This window comes from Schistocerca serialis, chromosome 4 (assembly GCF_023864345.2).
Source record: "Schistocerca serialis cubense isolate TAMUIC-IGC-003099 chromosome 4, iqSchSeri2.2, whole genome shotgun sequence".
Lineage (NCBI taxonomy): Eukaryota > Metazoa > Arthropoda > Insecta > Orthoptera > Acrididae > Schistocerca > Schistocerca serialis.
Genome location: NC_064641.1, coordinates 243,874,937 through 243,892,001, shown reverse-complemented (window position 1 = coordinate 243,892,001; position 17,065 = coordinate 243,874,937).

The following is a 17,065-nucleotide window of genomic DNA, read 5'->3' as shown; positions in this document are numbered from 1 at the left end:
TTGGACAGGAACTTATATATAAATCAACAGTCCATGTAGATGACTTTCCGTTACTGGTTGGAAAGAACGAACTGAACTTTTGAAACTGATGTATGAAAAACTTAGACAAAGTGGAAATACAGTGAAATTGGATGAAATGTAAATTTGCAGTACCTGAATTAAAATTTTTAGGACATGTAATTACTAAGAAGGAAACTCTTGCTGAAAACTACAGTTTTTCTAGCTCCTAGAAATACAAAAAGTGAAGTCTTTGTATGGCTAATGTGGTTTTTACAAGGAATTTGTAAAACGAGAAAGTTCAAATGTGCTCTGCCCAGTAATCATTTGAAAAAGAATGCTGTTTGTCTTTAGAGTAAGGAGTGTCAAGAAGTATATGAGAAAATTTAGAGAATTAAATAATCAGAATTTATTACGCATACAGGATTTCACTTCACTGGTTTGTTTACACAGTGACTGTAGCAATATTGGCTTTGGTTCACAACAGCTTCAGGAAAAAGAAGCATAAGCATGATACCTACAAAACATAAGAATCTAATACAGTTACTGAAAAAGAATTGTTGGCAATACACTGGGCATCCACTAAATTTAGAACTTATAGACACTAGGTAATAGCATATTCACATCATAAGGCATTAAGGTATCTCCAAGTGTGCAGACTTTACCATAATAGAGTAAGTAGATGGGTGATGTTCTTACAACAATTTGACTATGAAATGAAGTACATTAAAGGATCTGCAGGGTGCTGTTGCAGATGGTTAATCAAGGCTGCAATTAGCAGGAATTAATGAAAATTAAAATGATGTATGTGAATGATATACATAATGAAAATTTCATGAGCAATACATGCAAAAAAATAGGAGAAGTGAGAATCGTAAGTAAATTTGGTGAGTAACTGAAAGTTGTTAGGTAAAAAGAATTATAAAAAAATGGATAAATACTACAAGATACAGTGAGGAGCCAAAACATTGTGACTACCTGCTTAATAGCTTGTTTGTCCATCTTCTGAACAAAATACATCACTGATTCTGCATATCAGGGATCTAACAGTATGTTGGTACATTTGTGGAGGTAAGTCACATTAGATGTCTATGCACGTCACATAATTTGCATAAATAACAGGCCACTGATTTGCTTACATGGTGATGACACTGGATAGGAAACTAGATGGATTCCATATGATTTACATTGGGCAAATTTGGTCGCCGAGACATCACAGTTAGTGCACTATAACACACCTCAAATCATTGTAGCCCTGTTCAGGCTACGAGATAGAATTATGCTGCTGAAAGATGACATCGCATGTTGGGAAAGAGATCAAGCATTAAGTTATGCAAGTGGTTCGCAATTGTCAGTGTGTTTTCCATTACTACCACAGGCCCCATGCAAGCACAGCATAATGTCTGCTCTAGCATAATACTTCTCACACCAGTCTGCATCCAAGGAGTGCTGCGCGTTTCAAGCTGCTATTCACCTCGATGATGGAGTTTGTCGAGATGACCATCAATCTAATGTAGCAAAAATGTGATTCATCCAAAGAACCATCACGTTTCCATTGATCAACTGTCAAATCCCGATGGTCTCATGCCCACTGCAATTGTAACTGACGACGTCGTTGGTTCAAAATGTGAACATGTAGAGGTGGTCTGCTGTGGAGCCCCATGTTCAATAATGGGTGAATAGTGTGTTCCAAAACACGTGCATGTGCTCTTTCAGCAGAGATGCCACAGGTCACCATCTATCCTACTTCATGGAGCAGACAAGCCTCAGAACACAATGTTCTGTGAAGAGTGGTAATGGTAGTTTCACTGTCCTACGTTTTTCCGCAGATCCTTGTGACAGTAGCATATGAACATTCGACCAGCTTCGCCATTTTGAAGGTACTCGTTCACAGGCTCAGTGTCATAATAATCTGCCCTTAGTCAAAGTCGTTTATCTCAATGGATTTCCCTGCTTTCAGCCCACATATTCGGCAGGGTGATTCCCCATCCTTTTCTGCTCCACTTACATACTTTTGTTGTCCGAAATGCTACCAGATGGCATCCAACGTCGCAGTAGGCAGTGATCATAATGTTTTGGCTGATCAATGTATACAAGGAGATGCTTTTTAGGAGAACAGCTGCAGATCAGGATAACTGGAAATTAAGATGGCCAGAGGAAGATGCAGAAAGATTGATTAAATTTGGAAACGAAAGTTATGATGATTATGGTATGCAGAATTGCATGAGGAAGATAAAAGAGAACATCCATTTTTATACCCTGCCTAAAAAGGTTGGGAAATAATTGTTAACGTGTGATATGAGTCAACACGTTACAATAGACAGTAAAACATGCCAAGGAGAAATGCAAATCATTATTTCTGACAGGCCATTTGATATAATTGCCATTGATTTCTATGGACCATAAACAAAAATTAAAGGAGAATAGTGCTACACTGTAACTATGGTAGAAGCATTAAGTAAATTTATTATACTGTATCTAGTCAGAAAAGTTACATGCAAAAATCAAAATCACAAAAATTGAAAAAGACTATTTTAAGCCTGTTTGCAAACCAGAAGTTATCAAACAACAGGTCACAGTTTCTTTTTAAGAATTGGATCCTTTGTAGAAATGGGAGGAATCAAGCATATTTTAATTTCTGTACATCACCAATCATCAAACTGACCCATCTGCCAAGTCATTATTGCACCGCTTTTGGGGTATGAAGAGGCGAGCCTGTCTCAGTGCGAATCCACCTCGTGGACTAATGATGAGGGCTGGTGAGCCCACCAATCTGCATGTGGTTCGTAGGCAGCTTCCCCAATTCAACTTGGTAAGTACTGGGCTGGTATCCTGCCTCAGATACATGCTTCACAAGCATTTAGAAAATGTTTTCACACTTGAACACAGATTAGCTGCAGACACATGGGGGACATTGATACCATCCTAGGGGAAGTGGTGGCATAAGGGAGGGCATCAAACCACCAACTACCACTACCTCTAACATGTTATGTCACTATATAGCAATAAATACTCCATCAAAGAAAGAGGAAAAAGCAAAAGAAGAAGAACTAGTGGAAGAAGAAGAAGAAGAAGAAGACCCATCAAAAAATACAGCAGGAAGGTATGTGAATGAAATTAGTCTTGTTTGTCACATTTATTGTAGTCATAAACTTCCTGCACTATTAGCACATGAATGATTTTGTAGATATTACGAATAGTCTATAGCACAGTTCTATAGGACTTTCAAATTTTGGAATTACATTCCCTGAAAGAATGTGCAACACCTTTGAGGACAAGGTATTTTTATTGACAAGTGTGGTAACAGGTAGTTCATCATTGTAGAAGCAAATGATAACAAATTCAGACGAAATGAAACACACATGTCACAGTAAAGAGTAACCAGTGGCGGCAATGGAAGCAGGTATTTTCATATTCAAACGATTATAAAACTGCTGAAAGGAATCCTGTGATAGATTTTCCAAAGCATCTTATGTCTTTTGTTGTAATTCGGCAATGGTGGCTGCAGGCACTGAAGTACGAATAACTTGCCACTTCATCATGTCACATACATTTTCAATTGGCAAGAGTGATAATGTTGACGGCGTAGTTGTTATACATCATGAAGAGCACAGTGCGTCACTGCACCCACGTGTAAACATGCGCTGTCCTGCTGAAAAAGCTCAAATACTTCCTGTTGAAGAAATAGCAGTAGCGCAGTGATAACAGCCTGTGCAATGTAGGGGGCACTGGTCGCTTTACCCTGCAGCAGTCGTGTGTGATATTGTTGCAGTTTTACACAACTCCCAATAATTTTAGACGTAATATGTACATTTTCTTATTTTCTTTTTGTTTAGGAAGCCTCATATATACCACGAAATATACTATAAACAGGTGTCTTTGGTCCTCCCGAAGGTTGGACCAAAAAAGCTTCAGGACTCGGAGCGAACTCAGGAGGTTTGCGTTTCTATGGCAACGCCCTGGCAGAGAGTGTGGGTCATTCTACTTCGAGCAGGGATAAGTCGAAACCGGCCCATAGCCCCAGGTGACATGCTTGTCACTGACGTTACAGGGTGTTGCTGTCGGCATACAAACTTCCTGACTAGAAGCAGTTCAAAATGCCATGTTTGCTAGCATCACTCTACAGATGACACTTCTCCCAGCTTTCTCTCTTCCTGCAGCGTTAATGAGTCATACAAATAGGTAGTTTATTCCATTCCACCAGCGACAATATTAACGGTAGTGATCTCTCAACAGCAATCATAAAAATTTTGCTTCATTCACTAATTTGTATTGAGAACAGAAATTTGTAGGAAATGTTTCCTCAATACCATAAATGCATTTTATATTTGTGTCAATTCTAAATACAGCTTAGACTTAATGCTAACATTGTGATACTTGGGCAAGTACTCTAACTAGAATATTGCAATTGTTGGTGTTAATGCAGCGTAATGTTTATATTTATCAAGTTTACGAAGTTATTTCTAAGAACCCTGCATGTAAATGTTGCGGTGTTCTGAGGTGACTGAGTTTTTTGATTCTTGATACCGCAGTTTTCTGTGTTGCTGTATCTCACGCGTTCTGTACAATGAGAAGTAGCTGATCACATTGTTTATAGGTTGTGGAATGCGAGTGAAACGAGTGACATAAGTAATTTCAGACTCTTCCACCTTTTTTATGTTGAGAAACTTGCTATGGAGAGACTAAGACGACCGTCACCAATTTTAAATATTGTGCAAAATATTAATACTGCGATTCGACAATTCAAGATAGCATATGCAATAGTTATTTTGAGAACAATGATTGATTACGTGGCTTTAAAATAAAAAACGCGTTATTCTAGTACCCATGCCTGTAGTTTGGTGGGGCACCCCTGCGGAATGCAACTAAGAAGCTACAAAAAAGGCATGTGTTAAATACTTTAATAAATTGTATTTGTTACTGCGATTTCTTTGAATTGGCCTTAAGGGGTCACAATGAACTGAATGTCATCAGACACTGGTGTTTTCATAGGACTGATTAATTTTAGCACTGAATTGGATGCAGCACTGAAAGATCATCTGGATAATGCAACTGTTATCAAAGGAGCATCCAACACAGTTCAAAATGAACTTTTGCAACAATAAAATATAATCTGTTTTCAAACGGAAATCCAAAACAATTCAAAATGAACTTTCGCAAATTATGTTGGAGGTATGCAAAGAAGACGCTTCAAACCAAATAAGCGAATCAGAATTTTTAGCTGGTATAGCAGATGAAACTAGTGATATCTCGAGTGTTATACATCCCTGTTGTATACCATTGCACATTAAGAGGTAAAAAACATTGAAAGGTTGTAGAGCTTGCTGTCTCCTCCAAACATGATGGACAGACGTTAGCTGCAAGTTTTCTAGAAGAATTAGAGAAGCAAAAAGTAACTGAGACTCCCCAAAAATTAATTGTACAGACCTATGATGAAACATCCATTATGGATGGTTCCTCTACTGTGATAAAGCTATTGTGAAAAAAATTCTATCTTAACATAGAATATGCACATTTCTACGTCCATCAAATTAATCTTATAATGAGCAAGGTGGAATCAGTCAAAAGAAATGTGAAAATATTTTTTTCGAGTTTGCAGGCACTATATGCATTCTTCTCAAACAGCCCTCAGTGGACCGTGATCCTTGATGAGGTGGGGAGAAAACGTTTTCCTTTGATCTCTTCCTACTGGGAACTTTCAATCTCTCTGTAAACAGTTCATGACTGCAGGACAGACATCACTGAGTGTATGAATCACATATTGGAAGGTGCCTCTATAACGACTGAAGATACAATTTGCCAGGGTCTTGGTCACAAAAAAGTTATTTACAGTTCTAGTCTTAATTATTGATTGGAATACTTCGTTAAAGTTATACCATTAGTTTTAGTTATCTTTGGCCAGCAACAGAATGGAGACACTAATAAGTACTCTGTCCATAAGGCGATTTGAACATTTGAAATAAATGTAATCAAGGTTCAATGAGGAAATGGTAGCTGGAGAAGACAAACTGGAAAATAAACAAAGGACGTTTGTGATGTGATAACTTTTGAGGCTAAATATCGTTTTAGTTTCTCATGTCACCTTGTAGCTTCATCATTGTCTCTTCCAGAAGAGTTCTCCTGTGTATTCAGTGCACAGGTTTTTGGATAAGCTGAAACGACATCATGAACAATCTTCTATCTGTCAAGCATGAGAATTTAGATCATTGCCTGATGCTGTTGATCTAACGGATTTTATAAGAACCTACAACCTAGGGAAGACGCTCGCCGAGGGATCTACACTTTTGACGCTAATCCTCACAATTCCCATGACGTCACATGAAGCAGAAAGGTGATTTTCAACTTTGAAAAGAATAAAATCGTTCTTATGCCACTCCATGAGCACAGTCGATGAATAGACGAATGCTCATTGCCACAGAATTTTTTCTGTCATAGATTTATCTCTAACTTTTCGTGTGATCTCATCATGTAAATCGCAGACTTCAATCAGCAGGTGATTGACAAGTTTGTATAAAAAAAAAAACAGGTGGGCAAATTTTCAGTACTAATGAGATAAGAATAAGTGTACTTATAACGTATGACTTGTCTCATATTTCCAGTATTTAAATGAAGAGTGTATTTCAGATCTACTAGGAATGTAGCTCATTAAATAATTATCATATTCTGCACAGTCGATGAATAGACGAATGCTCATTGCCACAGAATTTTTTCTGTCATAGATTTATCTCTAACTTTTCGTGTGATCGTAAATTGTATTTAAAAAACGGAGTTTTGTGACCTCCATACACCATGAATTCTAATGTGTTCATATAACAACAAATGTCGGGAAGCCTGACACTGAAATAAACACTTTTCTCCCACATAGGCGTCTCATATAAGACTGCAACATTTAAACTTTGGAGCAACACCCAACTGGCCGTCACTACCCTGCAGAAACATCAAACGTGACTGTGAGTTTTAATTGACGGTCTCCATACTATGAAGCTTAAGTTGGCACCTGTGCTGCATGAGCGAATGCACTCTGGAGTGGACAGTTCACATGCCTACACCATACATGTACACTTCCATCACTCACACACAGAGGGAACCTGCACTCATCACTGAAGACAGTAGAATGCCTTTCCAATCCACAGTCAGCTATATCACAAGACCAGAATAGCCGTGCTTGGTGGTGTCGTGGTGTTAGCAGCAGTGGTCAGAGGCACATGTGATGTTAATCCTGCTGGAAGCACACAGTTCCAAGTGGTCCCAGACGAAATAGCAGGTCCAACGCACTCCCAGATTTCGTCCTTGGATGATGTTTGGTCGGTCACCACTGCACTTGCAACGCATCGGTCCTTAAGTGCGTCTGTACTATGTGGAATCCAGGATTTGGTCCGCAAGTATGGGAATATTTCACAGACCCTGCTGAACGCAGCGACACAACACCAATACATGGCGCTCATCATGTGCAGCAGTCTGTCGAAACATCTATCCACCTTCCTCCAGGCCCACAATGCGACTCCATCAAAATGGATGAAGCTATTTAATAGAAGTGCTTATTCATCAGCGGGACGTGGTTATGCTCTAGTATGAACATTCCAAACACGATTCACCTCTGAACTTAGCATCTTATGGCCTGCAGAGTCAAAACAGAGGATGCACCGACAGGCCTCCAGAGTCCAATCTGACTGTCGATGAACATGAAAAATGATTCACGAACACTACAACCCCTCAGTATCAGGGCTGTACTGAGGCGGTCCTGCGTCCTTGGGAGAACTGCGAAGTTTGCGCCCTACCACCCCCCCCCCCCCACTCCTCCAGGAAAAAACAATTTTTTTTCAGTTATTTCTGCATTGTTTAAGAAAATTTTGTAATTTGTAAGGCAGGTTTAGTAAAAATGAAACGTTGTTGAAAAATATTACTTATATGAGTTATGCAGATGAAACAATAGAGATAGCGGCACCATAGGTGCAACCAGTGAGAGAGTATCTGTGAAGAGGCAAGGTTCCTGAAGAGGGCAGCAACTTTTTAAGTAGTTGCAGGGACAACTGTCTGCTTGATTGACTGATCTGGTCTTATAACTTTAGGTAATATGCCTTGCTGTGCTGGTACTATGAACGCCTGAAAGAAAGGGGAAACAACGGCGATTACTTTTTTCACCTGAGATTACTCTGCTCTACTGTGTGCTTAAACCAGACGGCATCCCCTCCAGAATGTGGAGGTGAAATAATCCTCCATTCGGATATCAGGATGGGGCTACTCAGAAGGATTTCGCCATCAGGAAAAACAAAACTGTGGCATTCTATGAATCGGAGAATGGAATGATAGATCTCTTAGACCGGTAGGTAGGTTAGAGACTTTAAAAATAGAAATGGGTAGGTTGAAGCAAATATAGTGGGAATTAGCGGAGTGCATTATGAGGAAGAACATTTCTCTTGGGTTGGTCGGTGCAACATTATCAACAAAAAATCAGATAGGTCTAATGTAGGAGTAAGTCTAATAATTAATAAGAAAATAGGGATGCAGATGAGCTGCAGTGAACAGCACAATGAATTCTTTTCCGTATGCAAGATAGACACAAAGCCAAAGGCACTACAGTAGTACAAGTTTATATGTCTATTAGTTTTTCAGACTGTGAAGAGATTGTATGATGAGACAAAGGATTTTATCTTGATAGTTAAAGAAGATGAAAATTTAGTTGTGATGGGCACTCGGTAGCAGGAACAGGAAGAGGTGGACTGGGGGAAAAGAATGAAAGGGGAGGCATCCTAGTAAAATCTGAAAGTGTATGTAACCATACCAAAAAGCGATGGTATTCAGCCTGTATATCGAGCAAGCCATGAAGGAAATCAAAGATAAAGAGAATTAAAGTTCAGAAAAAAAAACATAAGGACTTTGCAGTTTGTTGATGACACTGAAATTCAGGCAGGGATATCTGAGGACTTTGAAGAGTAGTTGTATAGATTGTACAGACTGGATAGTGTTTCGAAAAGAGCTTATGAAATGAACATCAATAAGAGTAAAACAATAGTAAAGGTGATGAGAAATGGTGTCTTTATTGCAACCAATAAACAGGTATGTGCCACACTATTGTATGTGACGCATACCTGTTTATTGGTTGGCAGTGTCACAGAACAGCTGTGCTATAGAGTCCAGAAATGAAAGTCTGGAACTTATTTAGGCGTTTCAAAGATGTTCTCACTTTCACTAATGACAGATATGGACTGTAGACTAAATATGCTGACAAGGACTTGTAATTCACAGCACTCTGATGTCTTTTGACATATAAATAACTTTTTGTACTTGACATGGCCTTAACCCCGAAATCTGGATTGTATGAAAATAAAATAAAAAATTATTGCAGTCAAATAGCGGGAGCATCATTCAAAAAATTTACCATGACTGTGGTTCCAGTCAAAATAAAAATTATCATTACAGAATGGGTCATGTGATTGTTCCCTGTGCAAGATAATTCGGGAATTTACACAATGACTTATATTTTCCTTTTCAACTACTCTTATGGAGTATAATTACGTCATTTCGGCATTTATTGGTAGTAACTCATTGCTATTGCTGGTGTAATCACATTATTTTCCGCGTATTATGACGTCGATATCTTTGTCTCTGAAATCCAGCACTGTTATTCTATCATGCTGCATTGTTGAGGGGCCATACCTCATAATATAGAGCCATTTTGTTAAAGCTTTGCTTATTGAAGGTCCAAGCATTAGCAATGTGTTTGAGGGCTTGACATTAACCGTATGTTTCAGCTGAGGCAGCGTTACGCGTTGGTAGTATAATCTCTAATATCATTTCCTATTGTGATCCACAAAATTTTTAGAATATGACGACTTTCACATCTACACATACATATCTATACGTTATAGATAATAGCAGCACTTTAATATGTGTTGTGGCATTGGTTTAGCACTTAGAGCAGTGAAGGTCATACAATGCCTTGCTTCAGACATATTATGATGGCTCTCTGTGTCTGCAAGGTGTACGAAATCGAATTTTCACAGCAGCTTTGTTTATATGACAATAAACATGTATTTTAATGAGTTTAACAGACAATTTAGATGCGGTAATATTTAATTTGTGCTCACGAAGTGTGAGACGTCTCCCAATATATGATAAGTAGTTTTTTACGAGTTTGCAGTATTGTTTAGGAATGTACTTGATGACTTGCGTCTTTGTTTTCAACTACCATGTCATGAAATATGATTATGTCACGTCTACAGTTATTGACAATCCGCCTCCGCTGCTGTAATCATATTATTTCGTCTCTGTTTTCCGCGTATTACGACGTTGGTAGCTTCGTCTCTGCTAACCGACACTGCCATGCTGTCACACTGAGATGTTGAGTTACGTTACATTATAAAAATTGAAGCCATTTTGTTTGATCTATGCTTGTTGGAAGTCCGAACACGAACGATGTGGTTGGGCACTTGGTATTAAGCGTGTATTTCGGCTGTAGCAGCGTCAAGGTTTAACAGAATCTCTAGCGTCATTTCCAGTTGTGACTCACTAAGTCTTAGAATATATCTACATACCTGCACATTATAGAGAATAGTACGGAAACAACATCACTTTAATTCATGTTGCCCGAGATTGCGCCTCTGGCACTGTATTTTGAAATGTTACATCTTTCACTGTTATTGGCAGTGGTTGTCTTTCCCGTTTGTATAAACAGTTTAAGTGATATTTCTCAATAAAGCACCATATTACTTCCTTCTGTAATATGATAATTGTGTTGTGCGTGTGTTTGGACAGTTATTCATAGTTCCCCAAAATGATGCTGCTTGGATTGCGTACAAGCGTTACTACTGGAACGTTAATTTTAGGCCTTGCGACGCATTTTAGAATACTGTGACCACTTAGATGAATAAAATAATATGGGAAAAAAACACGTGCAAAGGTTTTAGGGAGCCTTGTCACCATAGTTCTGATCGTAAAGTGCTGTCATTCTACTTAGCCTCCTCTAGGTTTGTGCCATTTATAATAATAGTAGTTATTTTCAATCAGTGGTGTGGTTAATATTTTTTCTATTGATTAACGTGAAGCATTATCTTTCTCTCTCCTAAGATAGTGTTTCAGACCAAATTAAATGTTGAAACATTGTTTTGTGACTCATATCAAGATTACGCCTAATTACTTACATTCAGTTCGTCTATTTACTTGATTAGCAGTTTTATGACATTGTATTATTGTACCAACATCCTCAAATATCAGCTGCTGTTGGTGTGGGGGTGTATTAGAATATTTAGCTCTAATGTGGCGAATATGTGTATATGTCCAAATTAACTTACACATTATTTTAAAATGTATACATATTTTTCGCAATATTGTAGCATCACATTACTTGATTCGAATCTCTCAGCATTTTTTAATGTATTAACCTCAACCAGGTTGAGGCATAAACAATAATTTGCATATTTCAAATTTGAATCACTTGTAACACTTAATTTTTATTATTGTGATATGTTTCCTACAGTAGGTGCATAAAAAATCACATTAACAACAAAATATTCGCAATAATGTGCTCACTGAAGATAACCATATCTCCATTATGGGTAGATTGTCGTTCAACTTTTGTTACTCACTAATGAAGTAAATTTTTTTCTTAGCAATAACTTCGATATATCTTTCAACAATGTCTGGATCAGTGCTCCTTTAATCTCTGTAGCTAGTTTTTTAGTGATTCCCATGTATCGATTTATTCCAATAAAAGTTTTTATTTCATGTTCGATGGTGGGGACGAAAGATTTGCCTGACTGTGTTGCATACAAATTGATTTAAAAAACTATGTGGTTTATTAGTGTTCCATCAAAAAACTCGCAAAATAAGTCAATTGGCTTTAGGTTTAGTCTGTTCTTTATTTCTGCAACCACACCACCTTGTCCAATAAATAATGGCACTTGGTCAACACTTGTTTCTTGGCTCCAATTTATCATGACTGTTGATGGAACAGCAAGCGGGACAGCATTGTTTTCACTTGTGTCATCACTTTCACTGTTATTCTTAGAATCACTATGGCTCAACACATGACTGTAATCAAGACTAGAGCTTGCACAATATGTAGTGAATGTTGGCTCACTGTCATCACACTCATCACTGCCAACACTGTAGTCTCTAGAAGAAATTTAATCAAACGATATTGGTAGCATTCTTCCTCTGTTATTCTTTTTTAGGCGAGATATACAGGAAGGAGAAGAAAATATACTGGACGGGAAGAAGACCAGTGGTTAGTGCCACTAAATTTGAGTGGGTAGCCACAGTGACTACCTGCCTTTCAAAGCATCTGCGTAAGAAGTAATTTGAAATGATGCCCATGCTTCAAAGAATTAAACGAATTTCTGGAAGTCAGTAATGCAAACGCAGTTGCAGAGTGAAAGCACAAGGCATGCGGGAGGGTGGACACTTAGGGTGCAGGGCGCTGGGTGCAGGGGGTGCAGGAGGTGTTTCATGTAAGTTGCTGCAGTGCAAGGAATAGGGGATGGGTGAACTCATGTCAGGGAAATATGAGACACATACAAGCAGTAGTCAAGTTTCAGTCGCAGAATGCAGAGTGGGGTGGTGCTCGGGGCACGGAGTGCTTCATGCAAAATTTGCAGAAGTGGAGGGCACTCTCCTCCCCTCCCCTCATTGAGCTCAGCATGTGCCAGGATGTCATGATTCCTGTAATGACCTTGAAGAGAAGAAGGTGCTGATGTTACTGACAGTGAAATATAACACATGAAATTGTCTCAGCTGTAATGACACCACAGATCAGAAAACACAGACACTGATGTCAGCACTTTTCTGCCCAGAACCAGTCCTGCTCTGCTACTAAGGGGAAGTAGCAGATGGACAGAGAGAGGGGGAGAAGGAGATGGGTGTAGAGGATGGTGGAGCAGTTGTAGAGAGAGGAGGAAAGAGATGGACTGGAATAAACAGATACACTGCAAATGGCAGGTACTCATCTAGTGATATTGTATTAAGTATTAGATGCATTTAACACATAATTTCTCTAGTTTTCTATTAAAAAAACATCAAACACAAAGGGGGGGTCTGGTCTACAGTCTTAGGCTACTACGTTTTAGCACTTTGTGAAGTGCACCATTTTATGTATCTGAACATTTAAACAACAAGAATACATATTTTCCTGGGGAACGCTAGAAGTTATTTCTTTGGTTATCGGTGGCTTCTATTACAACAAAAGAAGCTGTGTTCTCTCTAAAAAGAAACTGTAGTACAAGGTTGTGGACACAGGGTGCAGAATATTATGAACTGAAGACTAAACATTAACGTTCTAACTGATAACAGTTTTTCCATTTATGACGAAACATCCGGTGGTAATGTCCCTAGTAGAACATCAAACTTCAATTCCGGTGAAGAATGCAATTTAAAGGGACCAAACACTGCAGCAAGGGGACGTATAATTTCAACCCAGATCTCTTCAGTGGCCAAATCTTCCGTCAATGTAGGCGTAATTTATGACTCTAAACCCTGCTCTTTATTTTTAAAGTTTCCTGTTTATTTATTTACATTGGCCGCTTTCCTCGCTCTCGTCCAGGTGAGGTGTGAAAAATTCGGAATATGTCAGAGAGGCTACCCTGCGGGATGTTGGACGGGCGAGGCTGCACTAGCAGTGAATATTCATGGCGGCCATTAGGCTGACATCAGGCGGCAGGTCCCGCGCTGTCACACTCACAAGCGAGCGCTACCTGTCTGATTTGCACCAACCTCCGTTACCGGCGATACCTAACACACAATGGCGGCCGTGCCTCTCGCGGCCGCAGGAAGCTCCTCTGTGCATAAATGTTATCGGGCAAAGTTAATGACAGTGTGAAAATGATCAGTGACAATGATGTCATAACCAAATATCAAGAGTGTCTAAAAGTTTATTAAGGGCTTTTGGTCATCACCCATTCAGCCACTCTCAGAATGGATTAAAGAAAATAAAATTCGTTGCGAAGATCACTGATAATAAACTTTGTTCTCTATATCGGGTTTCGCTAATGAACTTAACCATCTTCAGGTCTTGACAGAGAGGTTATTGCAAATTTCTCAAAATGGCATTAAGGGTAGTCATTCTCATGAGTTGATAGATATTTAACAGACTAGAAAACTGATGCATCGGAGTGTCAAAATTAAAACAACTATATACACAGTGAAACAGGTCTAGTGGCAGTTTGTTATTTGCATTTCTGGAGTTTGTACAGACTTTGGACGTCTCAAATCCTAAGCGACAATTTTGAGTTGTTATTATTCGTGTGCAGGCTTTGGTCAGAGTAGCTGTTTTGCTGGAAGATGTGTTTATTTATTTATTTTTTTATTATCGCTGGTTGGCAGCGAGGAGCGCGGCAGTCCTATCGTTAGTGTGGTAGTGATATAGATGCCGAGCAGAGGACTCGAAGCGACGTAAAGTTAAGTGCATATGCGTTTCAGTAAAATGATTTGTGCTTGAATGTTGTGAAACAGAGGAGAAGCATCTGTTGAGTGGTTTAGAATGAACATACTATGAAGAGGAATGAACGTAATATTTTTTATTTAGGAGCACTGCAGTCGCGTGTAGTTAGGTTTCATTGTTGAATTAGATATTCAAATATTTAATTTTCACTGTAAATTATTTTTCATGTTTATTAATGATTTGTCAAACTTTTGGCATCGATGTTGCCCTTTGCCAATGCTAATGACTGTTGTGACGAGGGTTGCATACACGTAATAATAATATGTCAGATAGTTTAAAAACAGTTTGTCAAAGAAATATTGCACATAAGAGCATTGTCCACATTTTCGACCCATGTCATTTTTATTTAAAGGAGTGTCTCACTCAGTGATTTGTACAAAATAGTTTAGTTGCTGTCTGGAGCATTGCACTAAGCTCTCAACTACTGTAGCTAGAAATTTGCAGCTGGCGCACAGAGAGCAGCAAGTACTGCACTTTCTAGCAATTACATTATGAGGTAGGGTATTTCATTTTAGGATTAGTTGCTACGAAAATTATCGACGTACAGGGACTATTTCATCAACAGCATTATTAGGCAGATCATTAATACACAAGGACCACTTTGTTTAATTAAAGAGATTAATAGTAAAGTTCAGGGTTTAATCAGTTTGCACATCTTTTAGAAAGACTATAAAACAGAGCCAAATTAATGTTGTTTTCTGGCAGGCATACATATTTGGCTTCTCTGACAGTTGGAAATGCACAAAGTCACCCTAAACTAAACAACAGCAAAGTTACAATCAACCAAGCAAACCAGTACGAAATCTCAAATCCAATGAAAAGAATTATGTTAAAGGAAACTTTCAGCAGCCATTCATCACATACATCTATCATACGCCACAGATGTGTGTGGTGAATAACTGGGTATGTAACTGTTTAATTCTGACATGCCAATGCATAAGTGCTAGTCTGTTACGTACCTGCCAATTCATGAGAATGAGTACTCTTACTGCTATTTTAAGAAATATTCAGTAACCTGCCTGTCGAGATCTGAACATTGATTATTGAAACCTATTATCGAGCATAAATATTATTAGCGATCTTGCAAAGAAGTTTATCTTCTCTACTCTGTTATCACAGATCGCCCCTTGCGGCTCAAAATGAGTAATAAAAAAAAAAAAAAGTCTCAGAATGATGTCTGCTGAAATGTTTGAGCGGAGCGAAAACAAGACTCCCTCGAAATTCCTCAATAAAGTTTTGTCCGAAGTTAGAGAGCCAAACCAAAATTTCGGAATGAACAAATGGGGCTATCATATGGATCAGCGTGAGATCTTGTTTTGTAAGAAAAGGTTTAATTGCTTGAGAGTAATAAGCACAATTACGGTAATCAGTGTTGAGGGAAAATTTGTGTCTGAATTTAATCAAGTGAAGTGTCACATATGGATGTATTATGTATGAAATAGACCAGCGAAGGTATGATTTTGCGAAAAAGGTTTAATTGCTTAAAGTAATCAGATTAATTAAAAATCGTAATTAGTAATCTGAGGAAATACTGAAATATTTCACAGACACATGCTGCTAATGTCAAAAATACAAAATCATAACATAAACTGAATCTTCTCTGCTTTCTGCTGGTGTATAGTCTCTTAATAATAATAGATTATCGATCAAATGTTTCGATAAATTATATTTCATGTTTTATGCACAAAACATGAAAATAAGGAAAATTTTTGGAATAAAAACGGTCAAGTGTTGTGTGAAATTATTTTTCTAAATGTAAGAAATAAAATAGATTAGAGAAACATTTGACACAGCTTTGAATGATGTACGAAATCATGTACAGCAACTGCGGCGCCGATTCAGAATTTAAAGCTCAATGTTTAATTCTTAATTTCAAATAGTACATCTACATACATACTCCGCAATCCACCATACGGTGCGTCGCGGAGGGTACCTCGTACCACAACTAGCATCTTCTCCCCCTGTTCTACTCCCAAACAGAACGAGGGAAAAATGATTGCCTATATGCCTCTGTACGAGCCCTAATCGCCCTTATCTTATCTTTGTGGTATTTCCGCGAAATATAATTTGGCGGCAGCAAAATTGTACTGCGGTCAGCCTCACATGCTGGTTCTCTAAATTTCCTCAGTAGCGATTCACGAAAAGAACGCCTTCTTTCTTGCAGACACTCCCATCCGAGTTCCTGAAGCATTTCCGTAACACTCGCGTGATGATCAAACCTACCAGTAACAAATCTAGCAGCCCGCCTCTGAATTGCTTCTATGTCCTCCCTCAATCCGACCTGATAGGGATCCCAAACGCTCGAGCAGTACTCAAGAATAGGTGGTATTAGTGTTTTATAAGCGGTCTCCTTTACAGGTCAACCACATCTTCCCAAAATTCTACCAATGAACCGAAGACGAGTATCCGCCTTCCCCACAACTGCCATTACATGCTTGTTCCACTTCATATCGCTCTGCAGTGTTACGCCCAAATATTTAATCGACGTGACTGTGTCAAGCGCTACACTACTAATGGAGTATTCAAACATTACGGGATTCTTTTTCCTATTCATCTGCATTAATTTACATTTATCTATATTTAGAGTTAGCTGCCATTCTTTACACCAAACACAAACCCCGTCCAAGTCATCTT